Source organism: Colias philodice, chromosome 7 (genome assembly GCF_061535455.1).
Source record: "Colias philodice isolate Cphi_HAF_F1 chromosome 7, ilColPhil1 Martin Lab GWU primary, whole genome shotgun sequence".
Taxonomy (NCBI): domain Eukaryota; kingdom Metazoa; phylum Arthropoda; class Insecta; order Lepidoptera; family Pieridae; genus Colias; species Colias philodice.
The window spans coordinates 8,116,683-8,134,709 of record NC_143092.1 but is presented as its reverse complement, the minus strand read 5'-3'; the positions used below and the strand labels follow the sequence as shown (position 1 = coordinate 8,134,709).

Here is an 18,027-nt window from a genome sequence, read left to right as displayed (position 1 = left end):
ATTTATCTCTAACTTGTTAAAGTGGGCATATTTAATCTGAAAATAGATTTCTGAAGAGTTTTAATATATTTATAAGCCTTATTTGTGTGAAGAAACTGATTAGGCTCTACTCTCGTGGTTTCCCTTATTAAAATTTCAACTAAGTACGGTATCTGCCAAGCTCTACACTGAACAATAATCAACATGTACTCACGTACTGAATACACAAGGGCGTTATTTTGTGAATTATGTCATGTGACACAAGCACATTATAGCAATGTAAATTTGTATATATCAGACAATGTGTCACAAAGCAACGTTCTCATGGACGGCATTGACGTCACTACTTGTATCTCGTTTCGACGGCGAGTTGTTTAGAAATCATTTTATTATAAGTTTTCTGTGTTCGCTTGAATGTAAGCTCGTTAAGTGGACGTTTTATCGTGTTATGTATTGCAACACGTCAGCTAAATACAATATAATTAGTATAGATTACTTGCATATGTATCTGTGGCGAATTCTTCCAGATTCGTTGGCTAGGAAGCTTTTGTTGGTATTTAAAACTTATGAGTATATATAAACTGTATTTTATGGATAAATTTGATGTAATTTACTTAGAAACCATTTTATAGCTGCTGAAAGAAAATATGTTTTATCTATTTTATTTCGTAGAATCATTCCGAAAGATATTTTATAAATATTGACCGAAAGCTCTTGTAAAAGTTAACTTTACACGCATAAAGCTTTACGAGTTTTTAGCTTGACTCAAAATAAAAACGATCGAATTGGTTTTCACGGTTGATCAACAACGAATTATTTTTTGAATAAAGTAGAGACAAAATTGTTGTTATAATAAAATGAGTCCAGCTACGCACTTTTAGCAGTTTAAAGTACAATATAAATTAGATGATGGTAAATATCTTAAATGACTCAAGCAATTTTTAAACCAATAAATGGATAAGATTATTTCAAATTGCTCTAGAAATTCCATAGATTACAAACGCATCACAAATAAGACTAGACAATACATATAATAATAATCAATAAATCTTCAGGGCTGCCTCTCAGCTTAAGTACATAACATGCAAATGACGAATTAGCGCTTGAACAATGGCTTGTTATATTTATGTATTGTTTCCCGCCAGTAAACCGATATTTTTTATCGTTCCACCCACCATTGACGTCATTCGACCGGTTTACTTCTGTGCATGTGTGCGTAGGGCCGGCGCAAACGCAGGTTTCGTGTCACTGTTAATTATTTTAATTGAAGTTTACTGCTTTATATTGCCTGGGCTAAATTGAGTGGCGGATATCTGGATGATTGTGTAAAAATAGAACGTCTTTAAATAGAACTTCATTATCGCGGATTCTCATGAATTGCGTCTTTATAAAGATTAAGATAGCTGTAATTTTCGCTATTTATAGCTCATGTTGCATGTTGAGAAATTGCATAATTAGCATTTAGCACGTTCATCTTGATGGAAAAAATAAAGTAAAAAAAATCTTAGAAGCTTTTAAAGAATTTAAGACAGATTTTTTAAAGAATTTAATTTTACTTTTGACTAAATTTTGTCATTATGTAGATATATCATGAATGCGACTAATTTGTCTGCCCTTTTTTCGACATGGAAAAAGTAGAGATTCGAGCGCACGCATAATATCTAGTAGATATCTATGTTTTCAGCACGAAGTTTATTTTGTGCTTACCTAAGCTTGCTTATCTCTTATTTTTCTAGCTTAATTTTTTTTATTGAATAAGGAACAGATAATAGTAGACAATATTGATTTATTTATACTCGTCCTATATATTCGAATACTTTCGAATGTGAATCCACAAAATAGAAGGTAGATAAAAAAATATAAACGAAAACATTAATTTTTTAGCTGTTATAGAGTAATGCAAAGGCTCTACAACTGTACTTATTGGAAATAGTTGAAGATTCAGGGTTTTTTTTTCAAAAAGCCACCTACCTATAAATGGTTGATATTGCACATAGTTTTTTCGTGGTTTTTTTCGCGAGTAACACTGCGGGATACAGCTAGTTTAATGTAATATCAGTAACCCTAGCGACATTGCGCAAGAGCTAATCTGTCGACACTCCTGCGCACTGGGATGAAAGACTCACTAAATGATAATCCACATTTTAATATGCAATGCACTATTTGCGAATAATAATTTTTTGCGCGTATGGTCAAAGTTTTTGGGTTCAATAACAAGATTTTGGATGTGGTATCTTTAAAATTGTTTTGGATGAAATAGCGTGCTGTTTTTACTTTTGAATTTTATTTCGTTTATTGTTGATGAGTTCAGATTTTCATAATCATCAAAAAATTATATTAACTTCTTAAACAGAGCATTCATTATAAGATTAGCATTTGCTAGAGCTAAGTAAATAAATATCTATGTAGATAATAGATATTAGTATGCAAATGTTTCAATGGTATTTTTAAGTGGTCTGACGTCAGGAATATATTTTGTCTAATTTGGAAGAATTCAACGAGTATTCTTTATTTTTCATTATAGTTTTATGGGCTCATGCAATTCATGCCCAACGGGTATAATATAATATTTATCGTATAACTCCTGCGCTTTTCACTCAGATCGATCGACCCTTACTATCGACCCTTACTATCTATTTGTAATTCTATTAAACGGTGGTCGAAATTTGGTTAGGAGAACTATTATTATTTATTACCATAAGTACCTAGTAGACCAAATGACTAATCATTTCGAATAGTCAATAATTTTATAAAACGGCTATTAAATTATTAGTAACCGAATATACAATTCCACCTAATAAGCGTAATTGTAACAATTATTAATTTGTATTACTATCACAATTTACAAAGGTATAATTACGATAGTGGCTATGTACAGAAAAACCGACGTCAAAGAAGATAAAAGAAGTGAATCGAGGCCAATGTTGAGCCGAAGGCCGTGTTGCTTATAAAATTTGCCGCCGGTTTTTTGTACAGGGTGGTTACCGGCATGTCTTATTAGAGTATTTATTCCAGTGTGGGAAAGAGACGGAGCTAGACGGTTCCGCTAGCGCTGTCACTTTCCCATACTGGAATAAATAATGCTATAAGACATATCAGTAGCCCCCCCAGGTCGCTCGGGTACAACTCGGTTTTCTTTATTCATGGGCTTAAATTGTTGTTGCAGATGAACGCAGCATGAACGGTTGGCTTGAGCGACCTCTCGGCGCCACTTCTTTCATCTTTGGACTGCGGGACTGTACCAGCTATGCAGCAGGACTCATTATCCTTAGGACTGCTATGTTCTATACTTTTTAGCTCTTTCACTGAAGGTCTACTTAAGAGTCTCATTGTCATGTAGATAGAAATGTTTTTTGTGTTTTGCTAAAGATAACGCGGCGATCAGATTTAGTACATTTTTAACAAAGTTGTTATCTAACGAAGATAGTGGAAATGCACGCACGTGCATTGATTTTAATGTATCCGATCTGAGCCTTGATAAAAATAAAAATAAATGCCGGTTCTGATAATGAAGTATCGGCTTATATCAATCACTTCAGATAGTATCTATAAATATATTAGAATGAAATTTTATACAGTATTATATTGTTTTTTAAATTAAAGCTTTATGGATTGGAGCCGTCCAGATATTGTGCCTTATGAGTTATGATTTATTTGAATAATTGTGCAGCTATCAGTAGTTACTGACAATAATGTTTTTGACTAGTAAATCGTATACGAATGAATTATTTAAGCCAAAGCTTTGTAAATGAATTGTTATAAAAATTCACACTTTATTTAATTTATTTTAATTTTCTTTCAATTATAAACTACAATATTATGGTACCACTAATTCGGGATTGAAATTTTATTATTAACCAAAGAAAATTAGAAACCAAAACAAATACAAAGATCTTAAATGTTTATTGTTGTATAATTAATATTAAAAGAACTTGTTTATTGTACATTCTTGTATTACTGAATAAAAAGGTATTTTGTTCGGAGCTTTACAGCTGCTACCGAAGTGTATTAAAAAATTAATACAGCTAAATTGATTAGTGTGTCTGTATATGTGTTTGTGATGCGAAATTATCTAAAAAATCTGGCATACTCAATTGTAGGTACTCATTTTTTTATTATCAAAACATGTAAATCATTTTATAATAATTTAGAATTATTGAACGTTGATTTGATATATTATTAGTAAAATTATAAATAAATAGGTTATAATGAAAATTTAGCAAACGAAACTAATTGATATTTGTGCATCAACATATTGAATATTTTTATAATTTAATATTATAGTATAAAATATAAGATGAATAAAGAATTAGATAAAATAAATTACGACTTGATTATATTATTTGACATGCCTTGCCTTGATTTTATTTCTTGGCAATAACGTCAAGAGATTATATTTTTTTATTTTTATTTTATTGTCGCAATAAATTCTCGTAGCTTTATTTTATTGTTAAATATATTTTATTAATTGTTGCTTTGTGTTATTAATTTCACGGTATGATTAATTTATTTAAAAATAGATTATTGTTATTTCATTCCAATCAAGAATAGCAGAATAAAACATATCAATATAATTTAGTTTTAGTTTTTTAACGTATAGTTTTAGTAGGTATAGAATCCAACATGTTTAATTATTATTTCTTTGTGTTAAATATAAACAATAAAATTGAATATTTATGTATCCATTTTATATTTATTTTATCAATCATCCTTCCAATAGGCAACAACCACAGTATTACAATATAGGAAATATGGTAATACTGTGCAACAACATAGTATTTATTATCTTCTCGTTTAATTACCTACTTCCTAAAAATACTAGAATGAATTTTACACAATTTAAGCAGAAAAGTTAACTGCTTTATCTAGAAAATGGTCTTGCAATATCTGAACAAATCTTCTATCAATAATAATAGATATCAAAATATTCCCGTAAACTATGTTATGTTCTAAAATCTAATCTATGAACAATAAATTATTTATATAGGGACGTAGCTCTAATAATTACTAATGCAAATATCATAATATTGTTATATTTATGTCTTTAGATTATTATCAGAATGGGATTTGATTCTATTATCAGATTTTTGCATACAGATAACATTTTAATAAATACACACAACGCTACGAAAACTCTTTTCGTAGTCTTTTTCTATTCATAGTAGGTAGGTACCTATATTATTTAATTTTAAAGAATGGAAATTCTTATTTAGTTGTTAAAATGTTTTGATTATTACAATTGAATTAAGAACAACATTAATAATTCTTAAATATGATTGTACCTTTTCAGTATGAGATTGAATACCTATGTATATTTAAAGCTGTATTGACACGAGTTAAAGTATTAAAATTTTCCTCATATTTATGACGTCAATTCAATAATAGGAAATTAAAATTAAGCATTGTTTACGTCGTGTTATTGTTTTTTTATTTATTTTACGTTGTTATTTATTATGTTAAATGTGAATAAAATATCTAATATTTAATTGAAATCTTTGTTTAAAAGCCATTTCCCTAAAGTAATTTTACAAATACGACAATAAGAAAGAAAACTGGAGTTATAGACATAGCACTCAAAGTGTCTCGGCAGAAATGGAGGTGGGCGGGACATATCTGCAGATTAAGTGACAACAGGTGGACCAACAAAATCCTAGAATGGCGTCCTTGGACCGGACAAAGAAAAGTTGGCCGTCAGCCTACTAGATGGGTTGACGACATAGTGAAGATCTTGGGAAAGAAGTGGATGCGAGTGGCGACGAACCGAAAGGAATGGCGTGCACATGAAGAGGCCTATACCCAACTTTGGGTCACACCGGGCTGAAAAAGAAAGAAGAAAGTAATTTTAACCTATCTAAAGTCTTGGAATTAATTAGAACCAGTTCAGTATAATTAGAATTATTTTTAATACTAAAAGTTATTAGTGAAATCGATTAAATAAAATGTATATCGCCTAAAATTTAATAGTATGTATATTGCATTTCGTTTTTTCCTAAATATAATGAGTACATATATTAATGTTATGATTTTAATATTGTACAAAAAAAAGCAGTCGAAAATATAAATTATTGATTAGTTACGTATAAAAATAATATCTATTTTCTGATGAAAGAAATCAATACGAATTTTTAATGATTTGACTTGTCTTCTCATTTTTAATAGCATATAAAATAGAAATGTTATGAATTTATCAATTTAGATCATTTAAAACTGCCGAGCCTGTGAAAATATTCAGAGCAAATTATTTGATCATACTTATTGATACAATAAGGAGACAGACGTATTTTTTCTCGCGTAGCACTCATGTAGCATAATAAAAAAATAAAATAAAATAAAATAATGTACTTATAAATTTACAATAGCATGCTATTATTATGCGATACTTGTATTTATCATCATCATCACTACATAGTATAAAACAAAGTTGCTTTCTCTGTCCCTATGTCCCTTTGTACGCTTAAATCTTTGAAACTACTCAACGGATTTTGATGCGGCTTTTTTTAATAGATAGAGTGATTCAAGAGGAAGGTTTATAATATGTATAATAACATCAATTAAATAGTGGAGAAGTACTGTTATTTTTGAGGTTTCTAATGTGATGTCGTAAAAAATTACATTTTTTCCGCTTACATTGCAAACGCAGGCTGAACCCTACGAGTTTTATCAAAATAATGTACCAACTACCAAGTATTATCATAGACAAATATAACCTAGATTCTATTTGTCCATGGTATTATACACATAGAAAAGGTCTACAGAAAAGTCCCTGATGGTATATGTCTATCTCTTAAGGATAACCCACAATAACTTTTTTTGTCATTTACTTTTTACGACAAATAATGGCTAATTTTCGAAGCGATTTTAACCAATACAGCATTAATCCTTAACCAATTAAATACCTTGAATACATTGTTCATTTAATATAGATCTATATGGCCCTTTTCACCATATGATTTAAGTGAATATTTTCGAAGATATTACAGATTTAAAAATTGCGGGACGTAGCGTTTGCGGCGGTACCGGCCGGCCACCCGGCTATACTGTATATATTGCACGCCTCATAAGCGAAGCGTTGAGGTGGGTACTACTGTCACTTCGCGCAAAACATCTGATTTTTCAAACTTAAAATGTCTTTAAGTATCATACATTGCACTTGTAAGATAATACATACACACACATATTAAGAAAAAACACTATTTTTAACGTTCATGATATTTTTGATGTCATTTTTGTTATTTAAACTAGTTAAAAAACAGTTTAAAAAAGTTCTGTCTTGGACGTCCGTGTGTCTGTATGTGCGGATCCTTTTTCTTGTTAACACGATAGCGACCGAAATACTTTACTAATCGAGTCTTTTTTTTTCTCTTACGCTTGAGTATGCTCAGGAATAGAACCCTTTCATTTTTCAGGGTCTGATTCGATGTGGTTTAATTGTTATTAAATAAACAAAAATAATAATTAATAAATATTTATTAAAAAAAAATTATGAGGCGTGCACTTTTGGATTTTCCAAATTATTTTTATTTTATACCCGTGCGAAGCCGGAGCGGGCCGCTATGTTTTTATATACAACTAGCGACCCGCCCCGGCTTCGCACGGGTGCAATGCTGATACTAAATATACTACAGAAAAACTGTGAACGTTGTATATAAAAACATAGCGATCCGCTCCGGCTTCGCACGGGTATAAAATAGATAGCCGGGTGGCCGGCCGGTACCGCCGCAAACGCTACGTCCCGCAATTTTTAAATCTGCAATATCTTCGAAAATATTCACTTAAATCATACGGTGTAAAGGGCCATATAGATCTATATTAAATGAACAATGTATTCAAGGTATTTAATTTGTTAAGGATTAATGCTGTATTGGTTAAAATCGCATAGAAAATTTGCCATTATTTGTCGTAAAAAGTAAATGACAAAAAAAAGTTATTGAGGGTTACCCATAAGAGATAGACATATACCATCGCGGAGTTTTCTGTAGATCTTTTCAATGTGTATAATACTTAGTACATTATATTGATAAAACTCGTAGGGTTTAGCCTGCGTTTGCAATGTAAGCGGAGAAAATGTAACTATTTACGACATCACATTAGAAATCTCAAAAATAACAGTACTTCTCCACTATTTAATGGATGTTATTATACATATACCTAAACCTTCCTCTTGAATCACTCTATCTATTAAAAAAACCGCATCAAAATCCGTTGCGTAGTTTCAAAGATTTAAGCGTACAAAGGGACATAGGGACATAGGGACAGGGAAAGCGACTTTGTTTTATACTATGTAGTGACGTTCACAGTTTTTCTTTAGTGTATTTAGTATCAGCATTGCACCCGTGCGAAGCCGGGGATGGTCGCTAGTTTACAATATTATTAAAAAAGTGAAGTGAATTGGAGCAAACTTTTTTAAAATAACTGCAAACTTTGTTCTTGCATTTAGATAATAGACCGGGAGATACTGACACAAAATTTCGAGTCATTTGTAACAGGATGGCGGTTCTACAGGGGTCTTAGTACGCAATGACAAAAAGAAAAACGATGGCGTGAACGCTGGTACCGGCGGCTTAGTCGCGTGGGCGTTAGTCGAACTCGTCGGAAAATAGCGAAAGTCAAACGATTTGTAACAGTATGGCACTTATTTTTCCTGTAAGTTTGAGGATCAACAAATATAAATACAAAATTTCAAAGATCTATGTGTTGGAAATCTTCACTTATATAAATTAATAATAAATTAAGTTTTCAAGTATGACAGCACTTTTTCCCCCTACTAGAAGTATGGCAAATATAATAATGATCACATTTTATCAAATACTCTCCAAAAATCCAAATGCAATACTGGTACAAAAAGTTTGGCGAAATAAAATTTTTTTGCAGATTTTCGGCGGTATGGCGACCATTTGGAATCGTCCGAAAAGTATGGCATGGCGATTTTCGTAAATGGCTGCACGACGATAGTTACCTGTGCAAAAGTTAGCCTGGTACAAATGGTTGAATGATTGCTTTATTTAAATCAACACATTCGCATCGGTATGGCGGGCTGTAAGTCACACCGGAAAAGTATGGCATGACACTACCGCCTACTACTTTTTTATGGGCTATCGGTAAATTCTAAAATTTTTGTGTTACAAATCGTTTGACTTTCGCTATTTTTCCGACGAGTTCGACAAACGCCCACGCGACTAAGCCACCGGTACCAGCGTTCACACCATCATTTTTCTTTTTGTCATTGCGTACTAAGACCCCTGTAGAACCGCCATCCTTGTTACAAATGACTCGAAATTTTGTGTCAGTATCTCCCGGTCTATAATATTTATAGGTTCCGAAATTTTAAGATTTATTAGTATGTAATTCATAAACAGTTCATTTTATCACCTTTTCTATAAATGTTATGCTTTTGATCACAGTAGATAGTAGATAGGTACACTAACATGAAATGTTAGGTTGTACCTTTGTATGTCGTGTTTACTTACTCGATTGAATTTACTGTATCTAGATAATAGTGATTTATTTCACTATTTGTCAGTTTATCAACAATGCGATCTTGATTCATTTAGGTCGGCTACGTTTGTTTATTTCGAAATATTATATCGTATTTTTTTCATAGGGTAGAATTTATAATTTTCTCTAGGTATAGGTGGTATAGCTACGTCTAGCAAATAGTAGCTAAAAGGTTATATAGAGTACATACCTACTTACATACCTGTCGTACCTACGAATAATTTCTGAAGCAGTAAGAAAAAAGGTAAGTTTAAAGTTTTACTTTATAGGAAAAATAAATAATTTTGTGTCATTTTAGACCAACATAAAACATGATAATAAGACACAAAAATTACCTCTCGTACGTAAATAAATGTACCCATAGGTAATATAGGTAACAAACACGGAAGGCTCTCATAGACCGGACTCTCAGTGGAGTTTCGTTTGCAAAAATCGCAGACCTAAATCTGACTTCTGATATATATTGTATAGATCCCAGACATCCTATAGACAGATGTTGCCAACCAGTTTTGTGGTCCCCCTGCCCGCACCCCGGTAATTAAATATGGCATACAAAGAAAAAAATAAAAATTTCCAAAACATGCCGTGTGGGGTATCAAGTGAAAGAGCTCATTGAGTAGATCACGAATATATAGCATACTATATACATTTCTTACACTTTCTCTAAGATTTTTTAGAAAATTTACGAAAATGGTCCATTTTTGAGTTAACTTTAAACCACTATAGATTGAAAACTCATGAATATATTTTTTAAATTATTATTTTAAATAATTAACAATAGTCCATTGTTTACGATTCAATATTTCGTACAGTGAAATAGTTGCATGGGGGAGTGGGGGGAGCATTCAAAGATGGCGAGTATATTTTCAAGTTCATATAGTATATAGTTATTTTCATCAAATCCACCACATAGCTCACTTATATTATATTACGAACTATTGAATCATAAACAATGGACTATTTTTAATTATTTAAAATAATAATTTAAAAAATATATTCATGAGTTTTCAATCTATGGTGGTTTAAAGTTAACTCAAAAATGGACCATTTTCGTAAATTTTCTAAAAAATCTTAGAGAAAGTGTAAGAAATGTATATAGTATGCTATATATTCGTGATCTACTCAATAAGCTCTTTCATTTGATACCCCACACGGCATGTTTTGGAAATTTTTATTTTTTTCTTTGTATGCCATATTTAATTACCGGGGTGCGGGCAGGGGGACCACAAAACTGGTTGGCAACATCTGTCTATAGGATGTCTGGGACCTATACAATATATATCAGAAGTCAGATTTAGGTCCGCTATTTTTGCAAACGAACATCTCCTTGGAGCCTGCTCTATCAATGAGAATCTATTCTCTAATCGATTGTTATTCGAAATCTTGAATGTCAATAATGATCGATGTTATCAGGAGACCCTGATATAATCATAGACCGGATTTTTTTGGACATTAATTTTCATTTTAAATGGGTTCAAAAAATATATGAAGTTTGAAATAATCATCAGATTTTACAAATCACTGATGTAGATACAGATGTTTTTTTTAGATTGAGATACCTACTTTCAATAATTGTAACACAACTGAATAAAATAACGGATGGGTTTTTGGAGAAAAGATTTACGTTATTTCCTAGTTTGATTCAATTATAAAACACTGACGCTTTAATTTAATTTCTCGCTATTTGTTCCATTAAATGAATAATAAACAGCAAATAAAAAGCGCGAATACATTAGATCCTCACACAATTGACAGTCAATGATTGATAGGAACAAAAAGTACCTAGACGACTCTTTCTGAATTATCATATAGCGAAGAGAATATCAGTGATCGATGCAGTGTTAGATGATATAAATAAGGCAAACAATATTGGTAGCGAGATATATGACGTGTCAGGTGGTGATTTATTTTCGCCGCTTCGTAAAACTGCGCGTGAGTCGCGGTACGATAGTGTGGAAGTGGACCTTGTTAATGTGAAATGTAAGGTAATTGGACCAAAAACTTTAAATTTGAGTAGATTATATCCTGAATTATAATGCTTCTCATTGTAATCTGTACAATCTAATGGGCAGGTCGGCAATGAATGGACGCTTCCTAATTTAAAATTATGCATTGCAAAGCTTTTTTGGTCAATGATGCTGACATAATAAATCAACTGATTATTATTATGCTAACATTTATTATGAATTCACAATTTGAAAAATAAATGACAGACGCTGATAGACGTATAATTTTGACTGCGCTGTGTTTATTTATTTATCAAAAAATAATAAGTATAATATATATTGGCCATTTTTAATAATATAAGAACGAGGGACTGTTATCTGTATTCTTTCACCGTTACATTCTACTTTGATTTAAAGTTATGATAATTAAATAAATAATAAATAAATTCTTTATTTGACAACAAAAAATATACATGTACATGCAATTATAGGATAACTTACATATAAGTAAAACATAAACCGTAGCTGTAGGTACAATTAATTGCAATATTTGAAAATTGCGCTATTAAATGACATATTCGAAGTTTGAGTTTTTTTTAGATTTTCTCATTTAATGTATAATTTATATTAGACCCGTGTAAGTACAAATTTTATACAAATAGGATAGTTGGATTGATTAATAAAATGATCGATGCTTTGATGGTCTCTACCGTGAATAGAAAAGAACTATTAACTATTATTTATCTGATTTTTTGCCAGTCATAATAATTACTAATTTGGACTATTGACGTTTTACATGACGATGCGAAAACCGTTACTTATATTGTGTAGTCTGATGTTAAAAGTTCCTTGTCCACGGTATGATAGCCTCCCACCCCGAGTTTCCATTTCTGTTGGAACATGAAATGATTGCAAGTAATTTTGTTCTCATATTAAAGTGGGCTATTAATTTAGATGTAAGTAAAGTGGACGCCACGCCACAACTAGCTAGAACTGATATAAAATTTAAATGGAAATCGTGCATTACATTATTCATAATGTAATGAAAAATTAAATCATTTTTTACATACTTAATCTTTATTAAATGCAATTTTCTTAGTTTGGTATTCGTTTTTATTTTCGATATGTATTAGTCAATGTTTTGGCTAGTTTAAACAAGCTTAAAATCGCGGCTTCGGTCGTGATCATTGAGATTGACTAACTCTTCACGTATTTTTAATTAATTATTTCGAAAACCGAACGGCTTCTACCAATATGCCATCTTTAAAAACGTATTTACATTCGCTCTAGGCCCTAGGGCGACAAAATCCGTCTCTGGCATACCAAGGCGTTGCGTACTCCATATCTGATGGCCTACCCGCTTGCCCTCTGCAAATGCCAGGGATCTGTTTTTCGTCACATGCCGTAAATGCGTTAACAATACGTTTGACATTTGAATGTTAAACACCTTAGCTTTATGGCATTCTATTGTGTGTTTATCAAGAAGACGTAAAGGCTATATACACATCGAACGACACGTTGGTGTTTTTGACACTTTAATAGGGTGGAGTTAATTCCAATTATACCTACGTATGTTTGCATGTTTAAATGTTGTTTTATTTGGATTAGGTATTTACCTACTTTTAAGAACATATATAATCACATACAATAATTAGTTATAGTTGTTCTTAGTTAGGTACATATTTTATTACTATAGTTAAATTTACATATACATGTCGTGGCCATATCGTAGATTTGCTCATTTCATGAAATAGCCAATTTAGTTTGGTCAGATCGTTAAATCGTCAACGTTTCACGATTTGGTCATCCACATTTGGTCAAATCGTCGATCTGGCAAAACGTGGATGGCCATTTCACGAAATGCGACCATTTTTGTTTCTTTTTTAAAAAGCGATTCGCTTCTGGCACTCGCCGGCCGCTGCCGCGGCACGCTCGCTTTGCTCGCTCGGCTCGTGCGTTGTTTATTAAAGTCTAACCTAACTGTTTTCTATTGAAAAAACCATTCGCTTCTGGTATTCGCCGGCGCTACCGCGGCACTAACTTAAATGACAATAAACAAGTTCTTAAAATATTCTGAATTTTTTAATGTTTTACGGACTCTCTAAGATATTTTATACGATCTGGCCAAATGTCGATGACCAAATCGTGAAACGTTGACGATTTAACGATCTGATCAAACTATGTTGGCCATTTCATGAAATGAGCAAATCTACGATATGGCCACGACATACATATACAATCACAGGCGAACAGCATGCGATATTTTTAATTATTATTTTCATAATTGAAATTAACTAATACACCTTTTACTATTTTATATGTTACATAAAAAAATCTTAAAATAATTTTGATTTCACTTTTAATTAATTGATAAAGTATTATGATCCTTTTAGGATTATGGTTAGAAATGTGTTGTAGCTAAAAAAAGGATTGCAAACTACATTTTTCTCGTTTTTCTTGCGTACCATTTAATTAGTAAATAATTTGCCCTTAAGCTTTCAATTCTATCGTTAGTTTAGTTTCTTCTAAAATAGATGTATTGTATTAGGGCGAGTTGAGAATTGAAACTTATAGAACTAACTTAGATTTTTTGTAGGTAGCAATTATACTTAATTACATATATTTATAGATGTAGGTATGCTTTTGAAATAAAAAGACGATATATTTTCTTTTACTAAATTGTGCTACTTCTAAATTGGATTTATTAGACTTGCTATATTTCGTTTTAAAATTCAAACAGCTGTTGACTAAATTGATCAAGAAACGAAAAAATACAACTAATTGTTGTTAATAATAAAAGCGCAAAAAGTTATAAATACATGTTGTAAATGCAACAACTTCTTATTAAATGTCAGTACAGTGTAATATGTACTGTACAAGACATTAATATTTATATCCAATATTTAATATGATCACTTACCCATATCAGACGAACGTGTAACTTATGAGATGTTTTAAGTTTTTGTCATCTTGTATAAATACAGCAAAAAACTGGTTGGTACTGTATGATTTAGCGGAAATATAGTGCTACGAATGTTTTTTATTTAGTTTACTTGATGCGTTCTTCATTGTTTTGCTTCTTTTAGTAAATGTAATTATTTCTTTCGAATTTCAAGATGGTATTTTTAGTGGTAGTGGCTTGAGTTTCCACCGAATATGAAAAAGGGTGCTTAATTTGGCTTTCTGTTTCTACAAAAATAATAAATCTATAATTTCGGGACACTTAATGGAATTTCACCCAAAAATACCAGTAATTTTCAATTTATTTGATACCATGGGCATCTACTCGGAAAGTCGTTTCTCAATACACTACAACCCTCATAGAGCAATCTATACAATAGAATTCTATCCGCCATTTATATGTCATATATATAATATAGAGGTTCTAGATTCTGAGAATTCTATAATTAATAAACACCTGTCTATTTATTTTTTTATTACGATTCTAAATTGATTGATGAGACGACTTCTCATTTTTTTATTTTCCACGTTTATTTGTACTAATTGGTATACTGATACAATAAAATGCGTTTGAACTATTTAAAATGTATACCTATTATAATAAGAAAACAATAGTAAATTCCGTTTAACGTGAAAAGTATATTTTGGATGGAAGAAAAGTTCTCTCGGTACTTCTCTGTATTATAATTAAAAAGCAGTAAATCAGTGTGCAGATATATTTTTCTTTTTATTGAACGCGGGGCAATTTATGAACTCTCCTATCTGTAAGGTTTAATTTATTATAATTTTGTTCTCCTGTATTAGTATTCTTTATCAGGTTTGTACTTTTGTCATACATTTTATCATTTATTGTCATTTGTCATGCCTATCTAATATATATTATAAAGGCGAAAGTTTGTAAGGATGTATGGATGTATGGATGTTTGTTACTCTTTCACGTAAAAACTACTGAACCGATTACAATGAAATTTAGCACACATATAGAGGGTAACTTGGATTAACACATAGGATAGTTTTTATCCCGGAAATCCCACGGGAACGGGAACTATGCGGGTTTTCCTTTGCAAACGCGGGCGAAGCCGCGGGCGGAAATCTAGTGTTTTAATAATCTTAAATTTCATATTCTAATTAAAATAAAATATTTATTTATAAAAAGTAAATGTCGTGTTTTTCCTTCTGAAATATTTTTTTTAAACACTGAAAAATAGAAAAAAAAATATAGTATGTATTACAACAATTACTAGAAAGGCCTACTATTTCAAACCAACAGAAAAACCCACGGATATCGATAGTTCATTCACGAATACAACAAAAAAATCAACCAACTGCAAATCAAGGTTGTCACAAACGTAAACATTTAACAATACGGTGGAAATGTGCTTATATATCGATCGCCGGTGTCACGATCAAAAAAGCGAGCCGATGTCTCGGTCCCACGAGAGTTAGTTCCATGTTTGCACCGAGTTATCTCAAATCATGAATTAATACACCGGTCATAGCTAGGGCTGTCCAATTATTTGGATCGATAATAATTAATAAAAAATATAAAAATTTTCTTTAATTCAGTATGCAGAGTACTAGAGGAGGATAATTTTGATGGCAATTGTATGTTCGGTAAGAAAATTTAGGATTACTACTTTTGAAAATATGGGTACATTGAAAATAATGTATGTTATAACGACTTCATTAAGCTGCAATATGCAATCACATTTACTTGATAGTACTACCTACTTATTTGTTATTTAATATTTTCAATAAGTTCTTTTGGAGACGGTGACCATTAAAACCTTGACTTCGCAAACAAAAACAGCAAAGCAAAGCATTCTGTGCCAGCATGTCACATTCCTTTTATTACCGTAGATTGCGATTTGCGAATGTAACACATTACACCTACTTTGTAAAGTTCTACATACAATACCTACTCGTATAATTTGATTCCCTTATTGAAAACACAGATAACGTTTTACACAGATAATGTTTTATTACGTTTACGTGAAATAGGCAATGAACCAAAACTATCCTATAATAGAGTCTGCTTTGCCAACCCTGGTCACAGCCTCAAGAGTCAAGACAGCCTGCGGCTTTTCAACGTACTCGGTACTAAGCCAAAGCCAGTAGTGAAACAACTCGTGAACCGCTTGCACGCATTCCGTGGACTCCTAACCGTTATAATTACACATCGATTATAATTTGAAACATGTAAACAGTGACGCGATCCCATCCCGCCGTACGCGTGAATCGATTCTCCGCTCGAACACAATCGATTCCGAGTGACAAACAATCGATTGTGCGAAACAATAAGCCGATATTGCACTGAATTCCACCATACAGAGGTTAACTAGTCATGTTGTAAGTTACATTCAATCATCACCTGTCACAAACACGATACATAAATCCATTTCTCGCGATGTATAATTGTAAAACACACTGCCTAACTCGTTACAAATAAACAAGTTTGTTTATTTAATGATAAAAACCGATCAATACATTTTGAGAATCATTTTTTTATCGCAAGGCGTGATCTTGGACGTCCGTGACGTTAATTACTGACATAGTTTATCGATTAATAATCGAATATCAAATCGATATGGTTGTAATAGGTTTTATGTTTTTTACGCTCAAATAGAACAAATTGCGGATATTTTTGTTAGAAATATAATTAATGTGTCAATTAAGCGAAATATTACGTTGCTATAAGTACGTATTAATTATTCAGTATTCTTAATTACTTAGGTAGGTACCTATGTTATTTTGAAATCAAATTGTTATTATATATTTATTTATTTCTATTTGATCCGCATGGGTAACTTCTATCATATACTTTGAAAACCACCAGTAGATCACCATCTTATGTTAAACTGTTAGGTAATTGATATAACAATTATTACTTAAATTGTATGTAACAAAAGCTCTCCTTTTTAATGCAATTATAAAACGTAGCAATATACCTACGTAATCAAATTAAATCCGATTAATAATAATCACCGAGAAAAGCGCGGTCAACCCTATTTTTTCTTTTTGTTTGTAGGTCGACGAAATTTTTATATGTAGTACATATATAGGTATGTATCTATTTGAATTTTACCGAACGAACGTTTGTATTATATTGGACTAATCATCATTAATATTATTAGGTAGGTACTAAAACGGAATTTTTTTCCTCCTTTTAATTCTTAAAATAGGTTTTAGCCATGATAAAATGTCACGAAGAAGCAAGTTGAATAAAAATAAAATGACTCGTATATGGAACAGATATTTTAAATGTAAATGATGTGTATTAAACAAAGTTCATTCTTAATAATTAATTAGGTATAAGAATTTAAAACAAAAACACGCAAGCTGTGAACCACATGTTCGTACGAAACGTTTGTGTACGAACACTGAACAGTGAATTTTAACTATTTATAATAAATTTATCATCAAATACTGTTAGACACTGTTCAAATAACATTTTTTGCGGTCCCTTGATGACCTGATTCGTGTTATTCTTAAAACTTCATGAGCACAACCATAAAGACGGACTTTTGTTTTTATGATTTCTTTCTTCTTTTAGTCTATCCCAACAAAGGTTCGAAATTTCGAGAGAAGCCTGACAAAGCCAATACATACCTATATACAGTTGAGACTTGATAGATATACGTACTTA

At 31.4% G+C, this 18,027-nt stretch overlaps 1 protein-coding gene across 4 annotated transcripts in view; it reads left to right on the top strand.

Moving 5' to 3' along the window:
• Nucleotides 1-18,027, top strand: part of IP3K2 (Inositol 1,4,5-triphosphate kinase 2) — a 129,847-nt gene that overhangs the window by 31,285 nt on the left and 80,535 nt on the right. For 2 of the 4 annotated variants that reach the window (XM_089697483.1, XM_089697481.1), the window contains exon 1: nt 16,499-16,730. The exons of the other annotated variants lie outside the window; for them this stretch is intronic. The gene's annotated coding sequence lies outside the window, so the exon portion shown is untranslated. Of the gene's footprint in view, nt 1-16,498; nt 16,731-18,027 lie in introns of those variants that run through there. 4 annotated transcript variants of the gene reach the window in all.